At 38.7% G+C, this 20,835-nt stretch overlaps 1 protein-coding gene across 7 annotated transcripts in view; it reads right to left on the reverse strand.

The window, feature by feature from the left end:
- Positions 1–14,308, reverse strand: part of Tfdp2 (transcription factor Dp-2) — a 162,857-nt gene extending 148,549 nt beyond the window's left edge. For 4 of the 7 annotated variants that reach the window (XM_077795291.1, XM_026385049.2, XM_026385048.2 and 1 more), the window contains exon 1: positions 14,221–14,308. The gene's annotated coding sequence lies outside the window, so the exon portion shown is untranslated. Of the gene's footprint in view, positions 1–5,782; positions 5,839–14,220 lie in introns of all 7 variants that reach the window. The other 3 variants (XM_077795289.1, XM_077795288.1, XM_077795290.1) reach the window with 2 other exon arrangements.
- Between the last annotated feature and the right edge of the window lie 6,527 nt (positions 14,309–20,835).

Raw genomic sequence — 20,835 nt, forward strand, 5'->3', positions numbered from 1 at the left:
TGCTTCCATACTGGCTACACCAATTTGTAGTACCACCAGCAATGTATGAGGGCCTTTTTCCCCACATCCCGCCAACACTTATTGTTGTTTGTCTTCATAATAGCTTCCATTCTGACTGAAGTGAGATGAAATCTTAAAGTTTAGATTTCCATTTCTCTAACTGCTAGAGATGTTGAACATTTTTTTCATGTATTTGTTGACTGATTGTACATCATCTTCTGAGAAGTGTCTGTTCAACTCCTTGGCCCATTTATTAATTGGGTTATTTCTTTTTTTGGTGTTACGATTTTTGAGTTCTTTAAATATATTAGAGATTAGTACTCTATCAGATGTACGTGTGGTAAAAATTTGCTGTAGGTTCTCCATTCTGTAGGCTCTCTATTCACCTCACTGATTGTTTCTTTTGCTGAGAAGTTTTTAGTTGATTCTTGGTTTTATTTCTTACACTACAGGAATCTTATTAAGGAAGTCGAGGTTTAACACACATAATGAAGATTTGGGCCTACTTTTTCTTCTGTTAGGCACAGGGTTACTGGTTTAATTCTTAGGTCCTTGATCCACTTTGAGTTCAGTTTTGTGCAGGGTGAGAGATAGGGGCTTAATTTTATTTTGCTGCATATGGATTTCCAGTTTTCCCAGCAAGCACCTTTTGTTGAAGAGGCTATCTTTTCTCCAATTTATATCTTTGGCACCTTTGTCTAATATGTGGCTCAGTGGCAGAGCGCTTGCCTCACACGCATGAAGCACTGGGTTCGATCCTCAGCACCACGTAAAAATAAAGAAAGGTACTGTGTCCAGCTACAACTAATATTGACCTCTTATCAAATATGATTTTCAAATATTTTCTGACATTCCATTGTTGCCTTTCACATCTTTTGATGTGTAAAAGTTTTTAGTTTTGATGTAGTCCAACTTATTTTTTCTTTATTGCCTGGCTATTGGTGTCCTATCCAAGTAATCACTGCCAAATCCAGTGTACAAAGCTTTTCCCATGGTTTCTTCTAACCATTTTATACTTTAAGGTCTTACATCTGGATCTTCGATTCATGTTAACTTTTGCATATAGTATAAGATTTAACTTTTACATATGAATATACAGTTTTCCTAACATGATTTGCTGAAATGAATGTCCTTTCCCACTGAACAGTCTTGGCACTCTTGTATCATTTGCCCATACATTTGAGGGTTTTTTTCCTGGGCTATTTTATGTCTGTCTATATGCCAAAACTATAAGTTTTGATTACTATAGCTTTGTAATAAGTTTTAAAATCAGTAAATGTGAGATGTTCAACTTTGTTCTTCATTTCCAAAATTGTTTTGGTTATTCGGGGTCCCTGGAAATACCATATGAATTTTGGGATGGATTTTTTAACTTCTGCAAAAAGAAGTGTCATTGGAATTTTTATAGGGAATGGCACTGAATCTGTATCTTGCTTTGGGTAATACTGGTATTTAATGATTTGAATAACTTCCAATGCAATAACTCAGGACAGCTTTCCAATTATTTGTATCACTTTGCTGAATTTGTTTATTAATTGATTCTAACAGATTTGGGAGTTTTGTGAAATCTTCGAAGAATGATAATTTTACTTCTTCCTTTCCAATCTGGATGCCTTTTATTTCTTTTTCTTGTCTAACTGCTCTGGTTAGGACATCCAGTATTAGGACAAAAGTGGTGAAAGTGGACATCACTGTCTTGTTCCTGATCTTACAGGAAAAAATTTCAGTTTTTCACCATTGAGTATGATATTAGCTATTTGGCTTGCATATATGCTATTATTATGTAAAGGCAGTTTCTTTCTATTCCTACTTTCTTGAGTGTCTTTATCATAAGAGGTTGTTAAATTCTATCAAAGATTATTTCTATAATAAGGGAAAAGACTGCGTATGTGTGATACCTGAGATTAAAACCAGAGTCTTGCACGTGCTAGGCAAGTACTCTACCACAGAGCTATATATCCCACCAAGGCTAGCCTCAAACTTACAATCCTCTTGCTTCAATGCCCTGAGTAGCTGAGAAGATGGACTTTTCAATAAATAAATGGTAATGAATAGTTACTTGGAAAATGATAAAATTAAATCCACATTTTACAACATATATAAGAATGAACTCCAGAAGGATTAAATATCTAAATGTAAAACATGAAAGCAAGTAAATATCAACTTAACCAAACAATTGAGATAAAAATTAGAATAATAAAAATATTGATATAATTAATTCTTTAACATAATGCTATTTGAAAGAAAGATATATCATTTTTGTTTTATTTATCAAAATATACCATAAATATTGGACAAACCAAAAAACAATGGACATTCTGATCAGTTATCTCAGAAGTATCAAGATCATGCAAGACAAAGAAAAACTAAAGGGTATTATTAGAAAAAGAAAAGACTAAGGAGAAAGTAATTGAAATGTAGATCTTAGAATCCTGGAACAGAAAAATATCACTAGTGGAAAAACTGGTAAAATTTAAATCAGGTTTGAATTTTTAGTAAATAATTTTGTACATTATCATGTTACCCTTGATAATTATACGGTCACATGCTGCTTGATAAAAGGAATAATTCTGAGAAATGTGTCATTAGGTGGTTATTACATTGTGTGAACATCATAGATTATAATCACACAAACCTAAATTATATAGCCTCCCACAGGCTATATCATGAATACATATGGCATAGCCTATTGCTCCTAGAGCTATAATGAACAAAACATGGGATTAAATAAGCATAAGAGACTCAATAAACATGAGTGTATGAGGCTGCTGCCAACATAACAAGGAATATTGTCTTACAGCAATTTTTTTTTTTTTTTTTTTTTTGGTGGTGGTACTAGGGATTGAACTCAGTGGCACTCTACAATTGATCTCTACATCCATATATTTATTTATTTATTTATTTATTTATTTTTACAGGGGTACCAAGGATTAAACACAGGGGCACTCAGCCACTGAGCCACATTCCCAGCCCTATTTTGTATTTTATTTAAAGACAGGGTCTCAATGAGTTGCTTAGGGCCGTTGCTGAGGCTGGCTTTGAACTCATGATCCTCCTGCCTCAGCCTCCCCAGCTGCTGGGATTAGAGTCATGTGCCACCATTCCCGGCTATTTATTTTTATTTTGAAACAGGTTCTCTCTAAAGTTGTCCAGACTTGCCTCAACTTGTGATCCTCCCACCCTAGACTCCCAACTTGCTAGAATTACCTGCATATATCACTGTGCCCAGCATTATAGCAAGCAAACTCCATTTTTAAATAAAGAAATATACTCTAAAATAATAAGTTTAGTACAGTAAATACATAAGTCAGTAACAGTTGCTTATTGGCAACCACTATGTGTTATACATAGTAAGTATATTATAGTAAATATATAAAGCAGTAACAAAGTTGTTTACTATATTGTGTACATCATTTTATGTGCTATACTTTCATATGACTAGCAGCACACATAGTAATAGGTTTTTTTTACAGCAGCTTCACCACAAACATATGAGGAATGCATTATACCATAATATTTATAATGGCTACAACAGTCTAAGTAGTAGGGATTTTTAAGCTTCATTACAACCTTTTGGGACCACTATCATATATGCAGTCTGTGGTTACATGAAACATCATTATATGGCTCATGATTCTACTATGATTATATAAAACAGCTAACATTAAATGAATGGCAAATATTACTTAACTCTTTATACTATTTTGCAACTTTCTTGTAAGTCTAAAAAAATAAAAATGTTTTATTTAAAAATAGAGCAATAATTAATCAATTTAAATTATAAGTATTAAGAGAACTAAAAATAGATAAGGTTATATAGAGGTAATTTTTTATCAATTCATACTGTTTGAAGTCAGTAAACTTGGACTGGATTTGTGGCTCAGTGGTAGAGCACTTGCCTAGCATGTGTGAGGCACGGGGTTTGATTCTCAGCATCACATATAAATAAATAAAATAAAGATCCATTGAAACTAAAAATTATTTTAAAAAATTAAAAAAAGAAGTCAGTAAACTTCCCATGGGGAAGAAGGGAGATGGTAACAGTCTGGTTCTGGATCTAGGATAATGGTTACATAGATACATTTAGTTAATGAAAATTCATCAAGCCATATAATTATTACTTGTATAAATTTTTTAAATCTATTGTGGTTCCTCCAAAAAGCATTTAACATAGTTTTACCTATGGGACTAAAAATATGAGAAAGACTTTCAGAAATTAACAAATTGAAAACAGCCAAATATTAATTCAAATGGTTAAAAAAAAAAAGACTGTAGGCCCAGAAAAGCCCAGAAAACACAACTGATCTACTTCCTTTCCTGATCTTTAGCACCTGTTTTGTTTTCTTGAAGAAATATGAGAATTTGTGAAAGAGCTAAGAATAAAAACAAATAAAAAATGCCTTACTGGAGAGCTATGAGACCCAATAAGATTCACATACAGTTAGTATCAGAAAAAATAATCTGTAAGGGGCTGGGGCTCAGTGGTACAGCACTTGCCTAGCATGCGTGAGGCACTTGGTTCTATTTTCAGTACCACATTTTAAAAAACAAATAAAATAAAATAAAATAAAAGTATTTAAAAAAAGAAAATATAAACTGTGAGCGTTTCCTATTTTGTTCATATTTTACACATAAAAATTTTCCAAGCCAACTACAGCAGCATATGCTTGTGATTCCAGTTACTTAGAAGGCTGAGGCAGGAGGATCATAAATTCAACAGAAACCCTGTCTCAAAATAAAACTTAAGATCTGGGGAATGCAACTCAGTGGTAGCGCACTTGCCCAGCACATTAAGGCCATGGGTTTAATTCCCAGCACTGCAAAGAATAAAATTAAATTAAATTTAAAGGGCTGGGACTTCAGCATACATTATAAGAACAATTCCCTTACATGCATGAGGCCCTAGGTTCAATCACAAGCACCATGGGGGGAAAAAAAGTTCACCTTTTCCGTTGTTACACAAATAATCTTAGACATAATTTAACACCTTTCAATGGTAAAAACACTCAAGAAAGTAGGAATAAAAGTGAAACCGTGTCGCAAAATAATTTTTTTTTTAAATTTTAGGGATGTACTTCAGTGATAAGAATGTTCCTCAGTTCATTCCCTAGTTCTACAGAGGGGGGAATTTTTTTTTTTTTTAACCAAAAGCAGACTAGTTACTTAAGACAGATACAGATCAATTACAAAATTCACCAAATCACCATCATCACAACATGAAAAAAATACATTCTGCCAACTGCTGTAGGAATCTAATAACTAACTAGATGGTGGACTGAAAATTACTATACCCTTGCAGTAGTTAAAAATGAGAAAGAAAATCAGAAAATGTTTTACAAGATTAGTGAATTAAATTAATATCATAGAGTTCTTTTTCACTCAGTGAGTGTGGGGGTGCACACCTGTAATCTCAGCAAGCTCAGGAGGCTGAGGCAGGAGGATCACAAGTTCAAAGCCAGCCTCAGAAACTTAGCAAGGCCCTAAACAAGGCACTTAGTGAGACTCTGTCTCAAAATTTCAAAATAAAAAGGACTGGGGATGTGGCTCAATGGTTGAACACCCCTGGGTTCAATTCCCATATCAAAATATAAAAAATAACCTGAATTAAATTCTTTCTTACAGGGAAAATTACTAAATTTGTATGTGTGTGGGACTGTGTGTGTATTACACACATACATACCTACATATAGACAAGTATATATATATATATATATATATATATATATATATATATATATATATAAATATCTTTATACGTAGACAGTAATACCTATATACATACCTAGACGGTCTAACAAAGCTTTGCTTAGCAGTTCGTGAGAAAGCTTCAAGGGACACCTAGAATTAAAAATAAAGTGCTATATTTTCTATTTGATGATAGAGACACTACTCTGTTTTCAATTACACTAAATTTCTGGTTACATACCCAACTTACTAGATATGCCCAAATACCTATTCATAACAGCATCCTTGACCACAGCATCTTTGACTATGAAGTACAAAGGTTTTACTAGATATGACACTCCTGCTCTGTGTCTAACATTACTATTATATTTTTAATCTTTGACCTTTTGGAACACTTTTAGCTTTTTTTTCTTCTTTAGTAACAATTTTAACATTTCACGTCATTTCATGATATCCTTTAGCCTCCATATAATTTGTGCATCTCTGGTGCTAGGGATTGAACTCGGGACCTCACACATGCTAGGCAAGCACTCTTCCACTAAGCTACATTCCCAGTCCCCTACTTATAATTTTTTTAATAATCAAAAGAACTTGTTTCCAGGAGCATGCCTGTAATCTCGGCAATTTGGGGGTGCTGAGGTCAGCCTCAGCAATTTAAGCAACTTGGCAAGACCCAGTCTCAAAATAAAAATAAAAAAGGGCTGAGGATGTTGATCAGTGGTAAAGCACCTCTGGATGCAATCCCCAGTACCCAAAAGCAAAATAAAAGAAGCTGTAACGTGTTCTATATGTATGATAAGAATTGCCTTTCTTCTTGGGGCTGGTAGCGCACTTGTCTGGCATGCGTGCGGCCCAGGTTCGATTGTCAGCACCACATACAAACATGTTGTGTACGCCGAAAACTAAAAAAAAAAAAGAATTGTGATGCATTCCAATGTCATGTGTAAACCAAAAAAATAAAAAGCTGTAACATGTAGCCAGAGGACATATAGACCTTACAAAAAATGATATATTTATGTTGCAAAGAAGAAGTAAATTTAACAGTACACATCTTATCTAAGTACATACTTATTTCTATTCATAATACGCTTATCACATAATAAAATCGCAAAGCTCATAATCACACAACCAATTAAATGAAATGCAATTCAGTCAGGCACAGTGGCACATGCCTATAATTCCAGCAGCTCAGGAGGCTGAGGCAGGAGGACCACAAGTTCAAAGACAGCCTCAGCAACTTATCAAGGCCCTAAGCAACTTATTGAGATCCTGTCTCTAAATAAAAACTAAAAAGGGCTGGGGGATGTGGCTCAGTGGTTAAGCATCCCTGGATTCAGTTCCCAGTACAAAAAAAAAAAAAAAAAAAAAAAACCTAATTTCTCCCTTTTTGCATATAGGACTCTTTGAGGACTGACACTTTATCATGCCCCTTTGTCAACTCAGCATCTCATAAAGTGCTGGTAACATAGTAAACATTCTTAAATGTCTGTGGAGTGACTCACACAAAGATAATTGGTGGGGAGCCACCATCCTTCTATGCCTTCAATCTGGGTGCTACTTCATGCCATCCCTAAGAATAGGAAGGTTAAAAAGGGCTTGAGAGACTGGGGATGTAACTCAGTATCAAAACATGCACCAAGCATGCCCAAGGCCCTGGGTTCAGTCCCTCCCATGGGCACACAGGCACATAGGAATACACATACACACACACACACACACACACACACACACACACACACACACACACAGATGCAGATACACATAGGCTTAAATTTTAAAAGGTAGTAAACAAAAGGTAAAACAGAATAAGAGAGTTGGGGTAAGGACTCAAAATTATTAAAATTCTAATTAGATAATTATATATTATCTCAATAGGGAAGAAAAGACTTTAAAAAGACAGGAGACAGACTGGAAGTCAAGTCAATAGAAAGCTATTACAGTAGTCCTTTGAAAAAAGGAATGATAAAAGGCTAAGATTGTGGCTCAGTGGTAGAGCGCTTGCCTAGCATGTGTGAGGCATTGGGTTCAAATCTCAGCTCTACATAAATGAATAAAATAAAATTCCATCAAGATCTTAAAAAAAATAATTAAGGGGCTGGGGTTGTGGCTCAGCAATAGAGCACTGGGTTCAATCCTCAGCACCATATAAAAATATAATAAACGTATTGTGTTCAACTACAACTAAAACAAAATATTTTTTTAAATACTAATAATTTTTAAAATTATTAGTATTTAAAGGAATGATAAACCAGGCATGGTGGTGCATACCTGCAATGCCAGTGGCTTGGGAGGCTGAGGCAGGAGGATCACAAGTTCAAAGCCAGCCTCAGAAACTTAATAAGGCCCTTATCAAGTTAGCAAGACGCTGCCTCTAAATAAAAAATATAAAGGGCTGGCAATATGGCTCAGTGGTTAAGCACCCCTGGACTTAATCCCTGGTGAAAGAAAGGGAGGAAGGAAGAAAAAAAGGAGGGATGGAGGGGAAAAGAAAAAGAAAGAAAAGGGGGCTGGGGTTATAGCTCAGTGACAGAGCACTTGCCTAGCATGTGTAAGGTACTGGGTTCAATCCTCAGCACCCACATATAAATAAATAAATTAAATGAAGGTATTATGTCCATCTACAATTAAAAAAAAAAATTAAAGAAAAAAGACAGGGCTGGGGATGTGGCTCAAGCGGTAGCGCGCTCGCCTGGCATGCGTGCGGCCCGGGTTCGATCCTCAGCACCACATACAAACAAAGATGTTGTGTCCACCGAAAACTAAAAAATAAATATAAAAATTCTCTCTCTCTCTCTCTCAAAAAAAAAAAAGTGATTTCCCATAATATTGATGTATCTTGCTTCTGTGACTCCTTTAAAAAATATATATTAAAAAAAAAAGAAAGAAAGAAAGTAAAAAGAAATGAGGGCTGGGGTTGTGGCTCAGTGGTAGAGCGCTTGCCTCACACGTGCGAGACCCAGGGTTCAATCCTCAGCACCCACATAAAAATAAATAAGTGAAATAAAGGTATTGTGTGCAACTACAACTAAAAAATAAATATTTTTAAAAAAAAGAAAAGAAAAAAGACAAATGAGGTCTGGGATTGTGGCTCAGCGGTAAAGCACTCACCTAGCACACGCGAGGCCCTGGATTCAATCCTCAGCCCCACATAAAAATAAATAAATAAATAAAATAAAGATATTGTGTCCAACTACAACTAAAAAGAAAAAAACAAATGATAGCTGGGTGCAGTAGTATACTCCTGTATTCCCAATGGCTCAGCAAACTGAGGCAGAAGGATCATAAGTTCAAGGCTACCCTCAGCAATTTAGTGAGGCCTTAAGCAAGTTAGTAAGACCTTGTCTTAAAACAATGAAAAAGGTTGGGAATGTAACTCAGTGGTAAAGCGCCTCTGGGTTCAATCCTAGTTCCACCCCCCCCCCCCACACACACACACCCCCCACCACCACCACCACCACCCCCCCCCAAAAAAAAAAAAAAAAAAAAGGAAAGAGCCCAGACCACAGTAACAACAGTAGGAATGGAAAGAAGTTGACCTAGATGAGTTTTTTTGCTTCAGGCATCTCTATCAAGAAAAATCTCTTCAGCTTGGATGGGATAAATTAGCTTTAGAATCCTACACAAAATGGGCATGGGAGTTAATAGAAACCAAAGCTCAATATGAATGAGAAGACAAATAAAAAGTCTCTTAGTGTTCTTAAGCAAGTTTTCAATAAGATATATTGCTCCAGATAAAAATTCCACACAGTAGTTAGCACTCATTTAGAAACTATGGGATCAGGAGAGGTTGACAGAAGACTAAGGCAAGAAAATATAGTACTGTTGTTCAAAAAAAGAGAAATGAGATCCTGCCAAATACTGATCACTGAAATTCAATGAAATTCCCATCAAGATTCTAGAATCATTATTTAAAGAAGTTCATGAACACTTAGAAAAAATAGTAATCACATACATGACTGGAAAGTAGTATGGTCTCATTAATGCCAACTAAGGACAAATTAAAGCTCTTTTTCTGAGTTACTAAGTTGACTAGATATAAATTTATTTTATTTTTAATATTTATTTTTTAGTTTTCAGTGAACACAACATCTTTATTTTATTTTTATGTGGTGCTGAGGATCAAACCCAGCACCCAGCACATGCAAGGAGAGCATGCTACCGCTTGAGCCACATCTCCAGCCCTAGATATAAATTTAAAAACAAAACAGGTATATAAAATCTGAATTCTAGTAAATCAACTGTCAAGGTTCCTCATACATTTCTTGTAAAAACTTGGAAATATTTACGGTGCATCATAATAAACTGGTTAAATTTAACCAATCTGAACCAAAGAATTAAATAAAAATTTTATCATTCTTCAGAAAGGCAAGAACTCTGCTCTTAGTACTATGTAATCAACATTTTCATAAAGTTTTGCAAAACAGCAACGCCAGCATTATCAAATTCACAGTTTATCAAACACGTAATTTGGCATTTACTGGATGACCAACTCATGGTTTTTTTAAAATGTCAATTAAAATGGAAAGATTCTGATAAGAAAATTTTAATACAGATAAATGCAAAGCTCTACCAAAAAAGATTCCATTAAAGAATTAAGAGAGGGGGCTGGGGTTGTGGCTCAGAGGTAGAGCGCTCGCCACCTAGCACGTGAGAGGCCCTGGGTTAGACCCTCAGCAACACATAAAAACAAATAAACGAAAAATAAATAAAATAAAAGTATTAAAAATAATAATAATAATAATTAGGAGAGCATGACTGAAAATTGGGGAAAGGAGGGTAGTGGGTCCTACATTCAATCCCAGCACTGGAAAAAAAAAATTAGAAAAGCATGACCAAAACAACCCAAAGAAATTTAGTTGACTATAAAATTAGTTATAATGTTACACACAGAGAGAGCAACTAGATGCCAGGGAACATTCTGAACTCTTCACATATATATTAATTTAATTTTTAAAACAACCCTTTGAGAGAAGTACTATTATTAACCCCATTTTATATATAAGGAAACTAAAACTCAGCATGTTACATAATTAAATCAAGGTTGTTCAGTCAATAAACTGTAGAGGCAGAACTTAAACCCAAGAAGGTTAGTCCACAATTTATCTTCCTAATCAGTACATTACTGTGAATTAGTGTGATGTGGTTGCCTTTTTTTTTTTTTTTTTTTTTTTTGGTACCAGGTAGAGGCTTAACCACTGAGCCACATCCCAGCTCTTTCTATATTTTGTTAGAGACAAGGTCTCACTAAGTTACTTAGGACCTTACTAAATCACCAAGGCTGGCTTTAAACTTTTAATCCTCCTGCCTCAACCTCCCCAGTCGTTGGTTTTGAAGTACCTTCTTTAAAACCAGAGCCAGGCACTGTGGTGCCCACCTGTAAAGCCATCCTCAGCAATTTAGCGAGACCCCATATAAAATGAAAAATAAAAAATACATGAGGATGTAACTCAGTGAGTGATTAATAGCCCAGTACCATAACAATAATAATAATACCAGAGAGGAAGCCCTGGGTGAGTAGCTCAGCCAATCAAAGGGCTAAGGCAAATTGGGCACACTCCTGTAATACCAGCAGCTCTGAAGGCTAAGGAGGACTGTGAGTTCAAAGCCAGCCTCAGCAAAAGGCACTAAGCAACTCAGTGAAACCCTATCTCTAAATAAAATACAAAATAGGGCTGGGGATGTAGCAGTGGACAAGTGCCCCAGAGTTCAACCTCCTGTAACCAAAAAAAAAAAAAAAAAGGCTAAGGCAAAAGGACCACAAATTCAAGTCTGGCGTCAGCAATTTAGTGAGAGACCCTGTCTCAAAATTAAAAAGACTAAAGATGTAACTCTGTGGAAAAGCACTCTTGAGTTCAATCCTCAGCACCAAACAAAAAAAAAAACAGAGATAATTTAAGATCTTCTACACTAGTTAATACCTAATTTGGTGTACCATACTTATAAGAATAAACTCTTTTAAAAGCCATCAGTACCATGAAGAGGTTCAAATGAAAACAATGTCAGAAAAGTCATTAGAAGAGGTTAAAACTGAAAATGTTGGACTGAAAATATAGCTCAGTTGATAGAGTGCTTGCCAAGCATGGACAAAGTCCTGGGTTCAATCCCCAGCACTACCAAAAAGGAAAAAAAAAAAAAACAACTGAGACTGTTCCTGAGTATGGTGGTACAAGCATCTAATCCCAGCAACTGGAAAGACAGGAAGACCTCAGGTTCCAAATCAGCCTCAGAAACTTATCAAGGCCCTAAGCAATTTAGCAAGACCCTGTCTCAAAACTAAAAGTAATTTTGTAACTCAGTAGTAAAGTGTCTGTGGGTTCAATCACTAGTACAATACAAGGTAATACAGGCTGAGGATTCATTCACTTCACTTTAATGTGGGGAAAAAAAAAAAAGATTGAGAATATTTGTCCAGAGAAGAAAAGAATGAGTGAAATATAAATATCTTCAAATATCTCAAAACTTAAATACAGAAGAGGCTAAACATATACAGTAAAGATACAACTTCCAATTCAATAAAAGAAATAATTTTATATAAATTAGAATTGTCCAAATCTCTGCTTCAGAAACTATGAGTTATCTCTCCAGAAAAACATACTAATGCAAATAATTTTGCTAAATATTTCTAGAGGTCCACAAACCTACTTTTAAATCCATTTGTGACCCACACCTAGAGAGTCATGTATCCTAGATTAAAACAGAAAGCTTCAAGTATGAAGAGGCAAGTATATTTAATCATCTTTAAAATCCATTATACCTAAAAGAGTCTCAATCTACATTTTCTAGTTTCTTCTGAGATCCATTATGATACACACATCAATAAGTTTAAAAGATGACAAAAAAAGACATTCATCCCATTTCAAGCAGTGCTTAGAGCACACAGCTCAGTTAAAAATGTTAGCTGCAAGGAAAAACTTGCCACGTGCTATGTGGACTACACATTACCACTAGAGTGAGGGGGGAGGAATTATACTATCACAAAATTATTACACACTAGAAAATTCCAATGTCTTTCTTAATTAAACTAGAAACGAGGGGGGGGACCCTGAAAAGTAAGAGTTCAAAAAGTATTGGGGTTTCTTAAAAATGTAAGTGCTGTGGTGCTGGGCAAGTGCACTGCCAGAACAGTGCTACAGACACCACATCTGCCATTAGACTCGACTAGTTCCAGGCACAAGATGTTCTAATAAATAACAAATACATTCAGAGCCAGTACACAAGTGTGACAGAACCTGGGGTCTAGGCATTTTTCTCCTGGTGCTATTTGAGAATGAACATTGACATTAAGATTAAGTATAGTAATATGACAGCGATAAAGCTTTAGCTAAATTTACAGGCTAACCAATGAAATTGAAAAAGCAAGATGCAACATAGATGAGTTAAACTATTTTAATTTTGAACAGAGAAAAAGTCATGATTTTGCCGTGCAGGAAAAAAAAAATGAGTAACTTCAACTACATTTATTAGGTATGGGGGATTTCAAGGCATTAAGAGAAAACCAGTGGCCCAGGAAAAAATCAGGCGGGTAAAAATCAAACGAAAACACAAGACGTGGGGGAGAGTGGGGCTGGGGAAGAATCAGTTACTGATTTGGTAAGGAAAGCAGATAAGTAGGAGAGGGAGTCTGAGCCTCGGAAATGGAATGAGGAAAAGTATTCAAGGACTGGGGAGTTTTCAGCAATGAATATGGAAACGGAATGAGGCTGTTAACAGTTTCAAAAGAGAAGGGAAACAAAGGGGGGGGGAGTCCTTTTCTGAACTAGCATCCTCTGTAGTTAATAATAAAAATGCCTAACTCATGCTGGGCACTTAATACGTGGCGAGTCCAGTTGCAAGCGCATTCCATAGATGAGTCCCTTGACCCCCTCCCCCCTCCACATAGGTAGGAACTACTATTTTACAGCTGAACAAACTGAGACCACAAAATGCAAGGTAACAACAGGCCGAGCGTGCATTCACTTCGTTGTACAGTCTCTTGGCGAAATCCTACGAAAATCTTGATAAGCTCTATGGAGAAAGATCACAGTTTTCCATAATTTTTCAAAAGGTCTCTCTTTGGGCCCAAAAAGTGATCCTCTACTTTAGAGAAAAGTTCCCTTCTGTGGGTACAGGAGGCTCTTGCAGACACACAAAGCTTTAGAACTCTAAGAAACACCTGGCAGAGACAGATGGAGGCTTGTGGGTCCGGAAAGGAAGAAAAGTCAGAAAACCAGGTTCAGAAGCCATCCTTCTCCTCCGAGGAGAAAGTAGCAAGCAGCCCTTCCCCTCTTCCACCAGGCGTGAATCAGGGACGTGACCGCCCCTAATGTGCTGTGTGTGTGTGTGTGTGTGTAAGTGGGTGACCCTCTCAGGCTTCCAATTCTCGTCCACACTCACGGGTTATTAGGCCAGGCCTGAAACAACCCGTGGGAATAAACAGATGCGACTGGGGTGGCGAGGAGGCCCCGGGGCTCAGGGAGGGAAACCTGCCCATGCAGGCGCCGCGCCGGGTCCAAAGGGCCTCGGCAAGCAGGCCCGCGCCCTCTCCCCGGACCTTACCGCCGATCGGATGCACAGGACCAGGCGGCCACGCGAGCCGGTCCGGCAGAGCCTGGGGCACGTCTTCTGGCGCCGCCGCTCCTCTGGCGCCCGCACTTGGCGGCAGTCGGGAATCCGTGGCCTGCCGGGTAGAGGCCCGGGAGATCCAGGCCCCGACCGAGCGCGCGCCCTCGAGCCTACCCAAAGAGAAAGGGTCAGGGCGCGCCCCGTGTGCCAGGCAGCGACGGCTGCACAGCCGAGGTCGCTGCCGACTCCGTCCGCCCTCACCCGACACAGCTATTGCCCTGCTTCCCCCGCGCAAGCTTTGGCGGCGGAGCAGCACAGTGAGCGCCGATTGGCCCTCGGGATGCGTGACGCAAGGCGACGCTTCCCACTGATTGGCCAGAACGGCAGTGCGTGCAGGGAGTAAACAAACCCCGCCCCCAGGCTTCCCAAAGAGGGGAGGGGTCGAGATGAAGGGCGGGACCTCTCGCGCTGGGCGCCGGCCCCCAGTTCCCCGGCTCTGGGGCGACCCAGGTGATACCGGGCTTCGGCCGGTCACTAGCACCCCTGCCGCCTTCTGCCCGCCTGAAACCTGAAATTTGGAAACACTCCCTGCCCCCTCTCCACCTTCTACCTCCTCACCACCCCCACTATCCCCATTCGGCTCCAAGGTGTGAATCTCTTTTCCAACCATCCCCCAAAGGAGGAAAATCCCGTTCCTCTTGAAAAGAAGGGGACTGGGGCGGTTAACTCTCGGTCCCTAGGCCTTTGATGGGTCGCCCCAAGGGAGCAGCGAGAAGGGGGATGGGAATGGGTGACCCTGAAGTGAGGCCAAGCGTAGACTCAAATGGGCATCTTGAAATGTATGCAGACAGTGGATTAGAGATCACTGGGGATGTGGACGTTCTTAACTATCCAAGTAAGTTTTTAAGATGCAAACTAGGCAAGGTAATCGGTGTCACTTGGAAGCTGAAGAGAACGTCGCCGCACACACCCTCCCCCCACCCCCACCAAATTCCTATCCATTTAATTCCCTATTAAAGCTTTTGTCCATTCCTGCATGTGTGAAACATCCTGTGTGAGCCTCACTGTGGAGGCTCAGATGTGAGTGACATGGAAGAGGCCAACTTTAAAACGATAAATTAGATCTTTCTAATTTCAATCCGTTCAAATCTTATAGATCTTCTATACTGCCAAACACTATTTCTTGATGCTGGGGTACATCAGAAGACAAAAGAAGAGACAAAAAAAATCCTACTTTCATTGAACTTATATCCTAGTAAGTTGAGAAAGATGATATGCAAAAGAAATAAGCAAAATTAAAACTCCCTTATATGCTGATATGTGCCATGAAAAAAAAATAAGCAGAGCTTCATTCTTAAATAGGGTGATGAGGAAAGGCAACACTGAGAAGTGCTATTTAAGTGGATACCTAAAGGAAGTGAGGAAGACAAGAAGAGCACATTTGGACCTCCCTGTGGAGTAGGGTGGAAAGACAGTTTCTGCACCATTGCTCATTGGCTAAGTCTTCAGGGTCCAAGAATGCCAAAGGCAGTCCTTCACTGGCTGACTCTGAAATGCAAAATCCCCAATGGAGTGACTGCATTTCCCAGTCATAAATCAATAAGGATTTATTTAGTTTTACCGAGAAATTTAGTTAAGGCATTATATTCAAATCATTTATTCAACACTTATATCACCCTGGGCACTAAAGATATGAAAATTAACAAGGCAGGGGAAAAAAAAAAAAAAAAAAAAAAACCTCCACCCTCAAGGAACCAAATCTAGCAGGGGAGATAAACTACCACAATATGATGTATCAATAACCATAATGAAAGTAGACACAAAAAACGCTTGGGTTAAGGAGGGTGAAAGGAGTGAGTGTTGCTGAGGACCTGTAAGTCCCCCTCTTAATCTATACAGAAAACTCAGTACTAAATTTTGAAGTTATGCCCATTTGGGATTAACTTTCACCTTTTTGGGGAGTGGGTACTGGGGGTTGAACTCAGGGACACTCAACCATTGACCTACATCCCCAGCCCTATTTTGTATTTTATTTAGAGACAGGGTCTCACTGAACTGCTTACCACCTTGCTTTTGCTGAGTCTGGCTTTGGATTCATGATCCTCCTATCTCAGCCTCCAGAGCAGCTGGGATTACAGGTGTGCACTACCACACCCAGCTACCTTTCACCTTTTTCTAAAATGAAAGCTTGGAGATAACAGTAACTTGAAACATGAAATTATTGATATTTGCCAATTTTCATATGGTTTAACTTACTATTTTGCGGAGATAATATGAGGCTTTTATTATGTAATGCCTATAGTAAGTGTTCATAAATTATGGCAGTTATCATACTGTAACATTGCCTTTGACAAAATGATTTAAGAGTCAACATTTCATAACATCTTCCAATGCCACAGAGTAAAATGGGCAATGAAAATTTCAAATTTTCCATATACTAGTTTGATCTAGCTGTGAATTTCCATGACCTAATCAGGGTATGCTGTAAAAGACAGTAAATGCTAGTTTCACAGCAGGCCAAGAAATTCAGAATAAGGAGGAACAGCTTGGTTTTGAAGCCAAAAACTGAAAGTTCTCCAGAACAGAATAAATTGTTGAGTTGCTATAGGGAAGATTCATGTAAATCAATTTGCCGTTCCCACTCATGGTTTCAGCTTAGCAGTTTACACAATAATCAGCTTTCTGTCTTCCTTCTCTTTTTTTTTTTTCAACTAAGGTATCTTATTTCTTTTGAAAAGGAAAATAAAGCTTCCGTCATCTATAATGCTAGAGAATAGGTGTCTGAAGTGTAACAGCACACTTACTGATTTGGCAAACACTTATTAAGCACTTACTGTGTGCCAAGAACTGTGCAAGGAATTGGAAATTCAAACGCAAATGTCCAAAGAGCACCATTAATTGGTATTCCTGGTGCTTGGAACAATCCCCCAATTCACCCACAACTCACTTACCATGCCTTCTCATCTACAATTAAACACTTCTCCAGAAAAGCTTCCCTCAACTCCCCAACTCCAGCTCCTTTCCCAGAAAATTCTGTTTGCCTTTCTAACAGATCCCCAGGGCTTAAGAGAAGCTTGATAGGTTTTACACTTCCTTATTGAATGGATGATAGTGCTGCAGCCTAGCATGTTTGGAAAAAGAAGTCTAAATACAGTCTTCCCTAATTGTAAACATGTGAGCCACATAATTGCCAACAAAGAGAGGGCTATGAAAAAGACAGATATGTTACAGTTAACTTCAAGAATTTCCATGTGCTTCCAGCTCCTGCTGGAGGCTGCTTGGTGCAGGTGAAGGTATAGGACATCTGGGCCAGTGCCTTTCAAATTTTAATGTTCCTAGGGAATTCTTATTAAAATTTACAGAATAAGGTGGGTTCCACATCTGCATTTCCACCAAGCTTCCAAGGGATGCTCATCAGCCAAACATGACACTTTGAGTAGCAAGATCCTTACTGACACCATTTTACATGCAGAAAGATATGCATTGCCAAAATAGTTCCAGATATGATTTTGTTTTAAAAAAAAAATCATCCTAGGCTGGGGATGTGGCTCAAGCGGTAGCGTGCTCTCCTGGCATGCCGTGCGGCCCGGGTTCAATCCTCAGCACCACATACAAACAAAGATGTCGTGTCCGCCGATAACTAAAAAATAAATATTAAAAATTCTCTCTCTCAAAAAAAAAAATCATCCTTTTTTTACATTCAATCCACCTAGTGACTAACCCAAAAAATAAATAACACTGAAAAGTGTTAAATCTGGGTCCTGTCTTCCAGAAACAGTCTTACAATGCAAAGATTAATCACCAAATAGCACAGAATGAAATCAAAGCCTTGGAATTTTCTCAAGCGAAAAAACCACCCTAGTTCATTTCAGGATTTTTGTTATAGAAACAATTCCACATTACCCTTCATAAAAGTAAACCCCCCCCCTTTTTTTTTTCTTTTTGGTACCAAGGATTGAAACCATGAGCACTTAATGACAGAGCCACATCCTCAACCATTTTTTTTTTTATTAGAAACAGGGTCTCACTGAGTTGCTCAGGGCCTTGCTAAATTGCTAAGGCTGGCTTTGAACCTTTGATCCTCCTGCCTCAGCCTCCTGAGTCGCTGGGATTATGGGCCTGTGCCACCATGCCCAGCTAACCTCTTCTTAATATCAAACCTAAAGACTTTTTTTGGATAAAATATCTTGTTCATCCTAAAAAAAACTATAAAGCAAGTGTGAGTTATAAGGAGTAATGAGCCTGACACCTTGGTACATGCCCATAATCCCAGAGACTTGGGAGGCTGAGGCAGGAGGATTGCAAATTAAAGGCTAGCCTGGAAAATTTAGGAAGATCCTCTCTCAAAATAAAAAAGGGCCAGGGAGGCGGGGACGTGGTGGCACATGCCTTTAATCCCAGCGGCTCAGGAAGCAGGAGATGAGGATCAAGGCCAGCCTCAACAGTTTAGTGAGGTGCTGAACAACTCAGTGAGATGCTGTCTCTTATAAAATACAAAATTGGGTCGGGGATGTGGCTCAGTGGTTGAGTGCCCCTGAGTTCAATCCCTGGTACTGAGAAAAAAAAAAAAAAAAGCGGGAAGAGCCAGGGATAGCCCAGTGGTAGAGTGCCCCTGGGTTCAATTCCCAATACTGAAAATTAAAAAGACAGGAATAATGATGAACTCTCATATAACAGCTTGGGAAACAGAATATTAACACCATCAGAGCCTCATGTGCGCTTCTGAATTTCTATGACTTTCTCTTCCCAAATGAGCATCTTGAATTTTGTTTGTAATTTCCTTGTTTTACTTTATAATTGTAACCCATGTGTACATACCTCTAAACAATATCCCGCTTATTTTTTTATGGTTTTGAACTTTATATATTTAAGGTCAAAATGTATTATTCATCTGCAAATTATTTTTTGGTCAACATTCATCTATCTTGGAAGTATAAAAATGAGTATTCATTTTCATTGATGTCCAAATAAGCACTTATATAATATACTCCTTTACTGCTAGATATTTGGTAATTTTTTTTAGATGTTGATGGACCTTTATTTCATTAATTTATTTATATGCAGTTTTGAGAATCAAACACAGTGAGTCACACATGCTAGGCAAGGGCTCTACCACTGAACCACAACCGCAGCCTGATACTTGGTATTTTTAACAATGCCCCCTGCCGTTTTGATGCTATGAATTCCTATACATGTCTTCATACTTCCCTAGGATCTTACATTATGTACAGGATGGAAGTCAAAATATATAACAACTGGTAAGGCACAGGTCTTAATTTGTTCTCCTCCACAAACATCTGATACAAATTCTTTTATGTATTTATTTATTTATTTATTTTTGTGGTGGTGATGCTGGGGATTGAATCCTGCAGCACTCTGCCACTGAACCACATCCCTAGCCCTTTTTTATTTTTATTTTTTATTTTGAAACAGGATCTCGTGAAACTGCTTGGGGCCTCACTATACTGATGAGGCTGGCCTCCAAATTTGTGATCCTCCTACCTCAGCCCCAGAGTTTCTGGGATTACAGACATGTACCCAGTCCCACAACACAAATTCTTTCATGCTGTTGGTTTATTTTGGGAGATGATTCCAAAGAACAGGCATGGGGTGGGGGGGCGGAGAGCAAGTGTGAAACACAAAGGAGGAACCAATCCAAGGATGTGTAACAGAGATAACCACTGCTGAAGGCTACTGAGCCTCAATCCTGCAGGGGACTCTCTGAGGAGCTGAGAAGAGCACAACTCAGAACCCTCCACTGGAGGGACAAGGAGCATATTTATACCCTGGCTCCCCTCTCCACTGTTTAAAGGTTGCCCCACAGAGTGCTGACCCTCTAGCACTTTCAGGTTTGAACATGAGAGAAAATGTCAGAATGGGTTCAGTCAGGTATTCTGAGAGGCAGAGAAATTTCAGCTCAGAAAACAGAAGATGAAAAGAGGGAAGATGCTATCAGGTTCATCAGGGCAGTTGATTGCAGCAACAAGGGGATTAAAGGTGGACCAAGGGCCAGCCCCGCAGCTCAGTGGTGAAGTGCTTGCTAGCATGTGGAAGGGCCCTGGGTTCAGACCCCAGCAGGAAGAAGGAGCGGGAGGAGGAAGAGGAAAAAAGAGAAGAAAAAGGTGGACCAAGAGGACATGAGGTGGGGCAAGAGGTGACCCATACTGAGGTAACTGAGTAATAGAGGATAAGAGACAGTTCTTCTGTACAGAATTCCAGGGAATAAATGTAAAGACCACAGACATAGAAAATCACCATTACTGGGCAAAAATACCACAGAAGTGATTGTTGTAGGCAAGAAATATCCACCGACAAGCCAGATGCATGGCCCAGGCCTGTAATCCCAGCAATTCAGGAGGCTGAGGAAAGAGGATTGCAAGTTCAAGGCCAGCAATTTAGGGAGAACCTGTCTTGAAATAAGGTTGGTGGCGGGGCATGGCGCACCAGGACATAGCTCAGTGTAGAGTACCCCCCCTGGTTCAATCCCCAGTACTGGGGGGAAAAATATTTTTATTAATGACAAAGGGAAAAATAGCAACCTTACAGTGGAAAAACCTGGCTGGCAGATACTACCCTAACCAAGTGACCAAGATTAATAACCATAATAAT

This window comes from Urocitellus parryii, chromosome 2 (genome assembly GCF_045843805.1).
Source record: "Urocitellus parryii isolate mUroPar1 chromosome 2, mUroPar1.hap1, whole genome shotgun sequence".
Taxonomy (NCBI): Eukaryota; Metazoa; Chordata; class Mammalia; order Rodentia; family Sciuridae; genus Urocitellus; species Urocitellus parryii.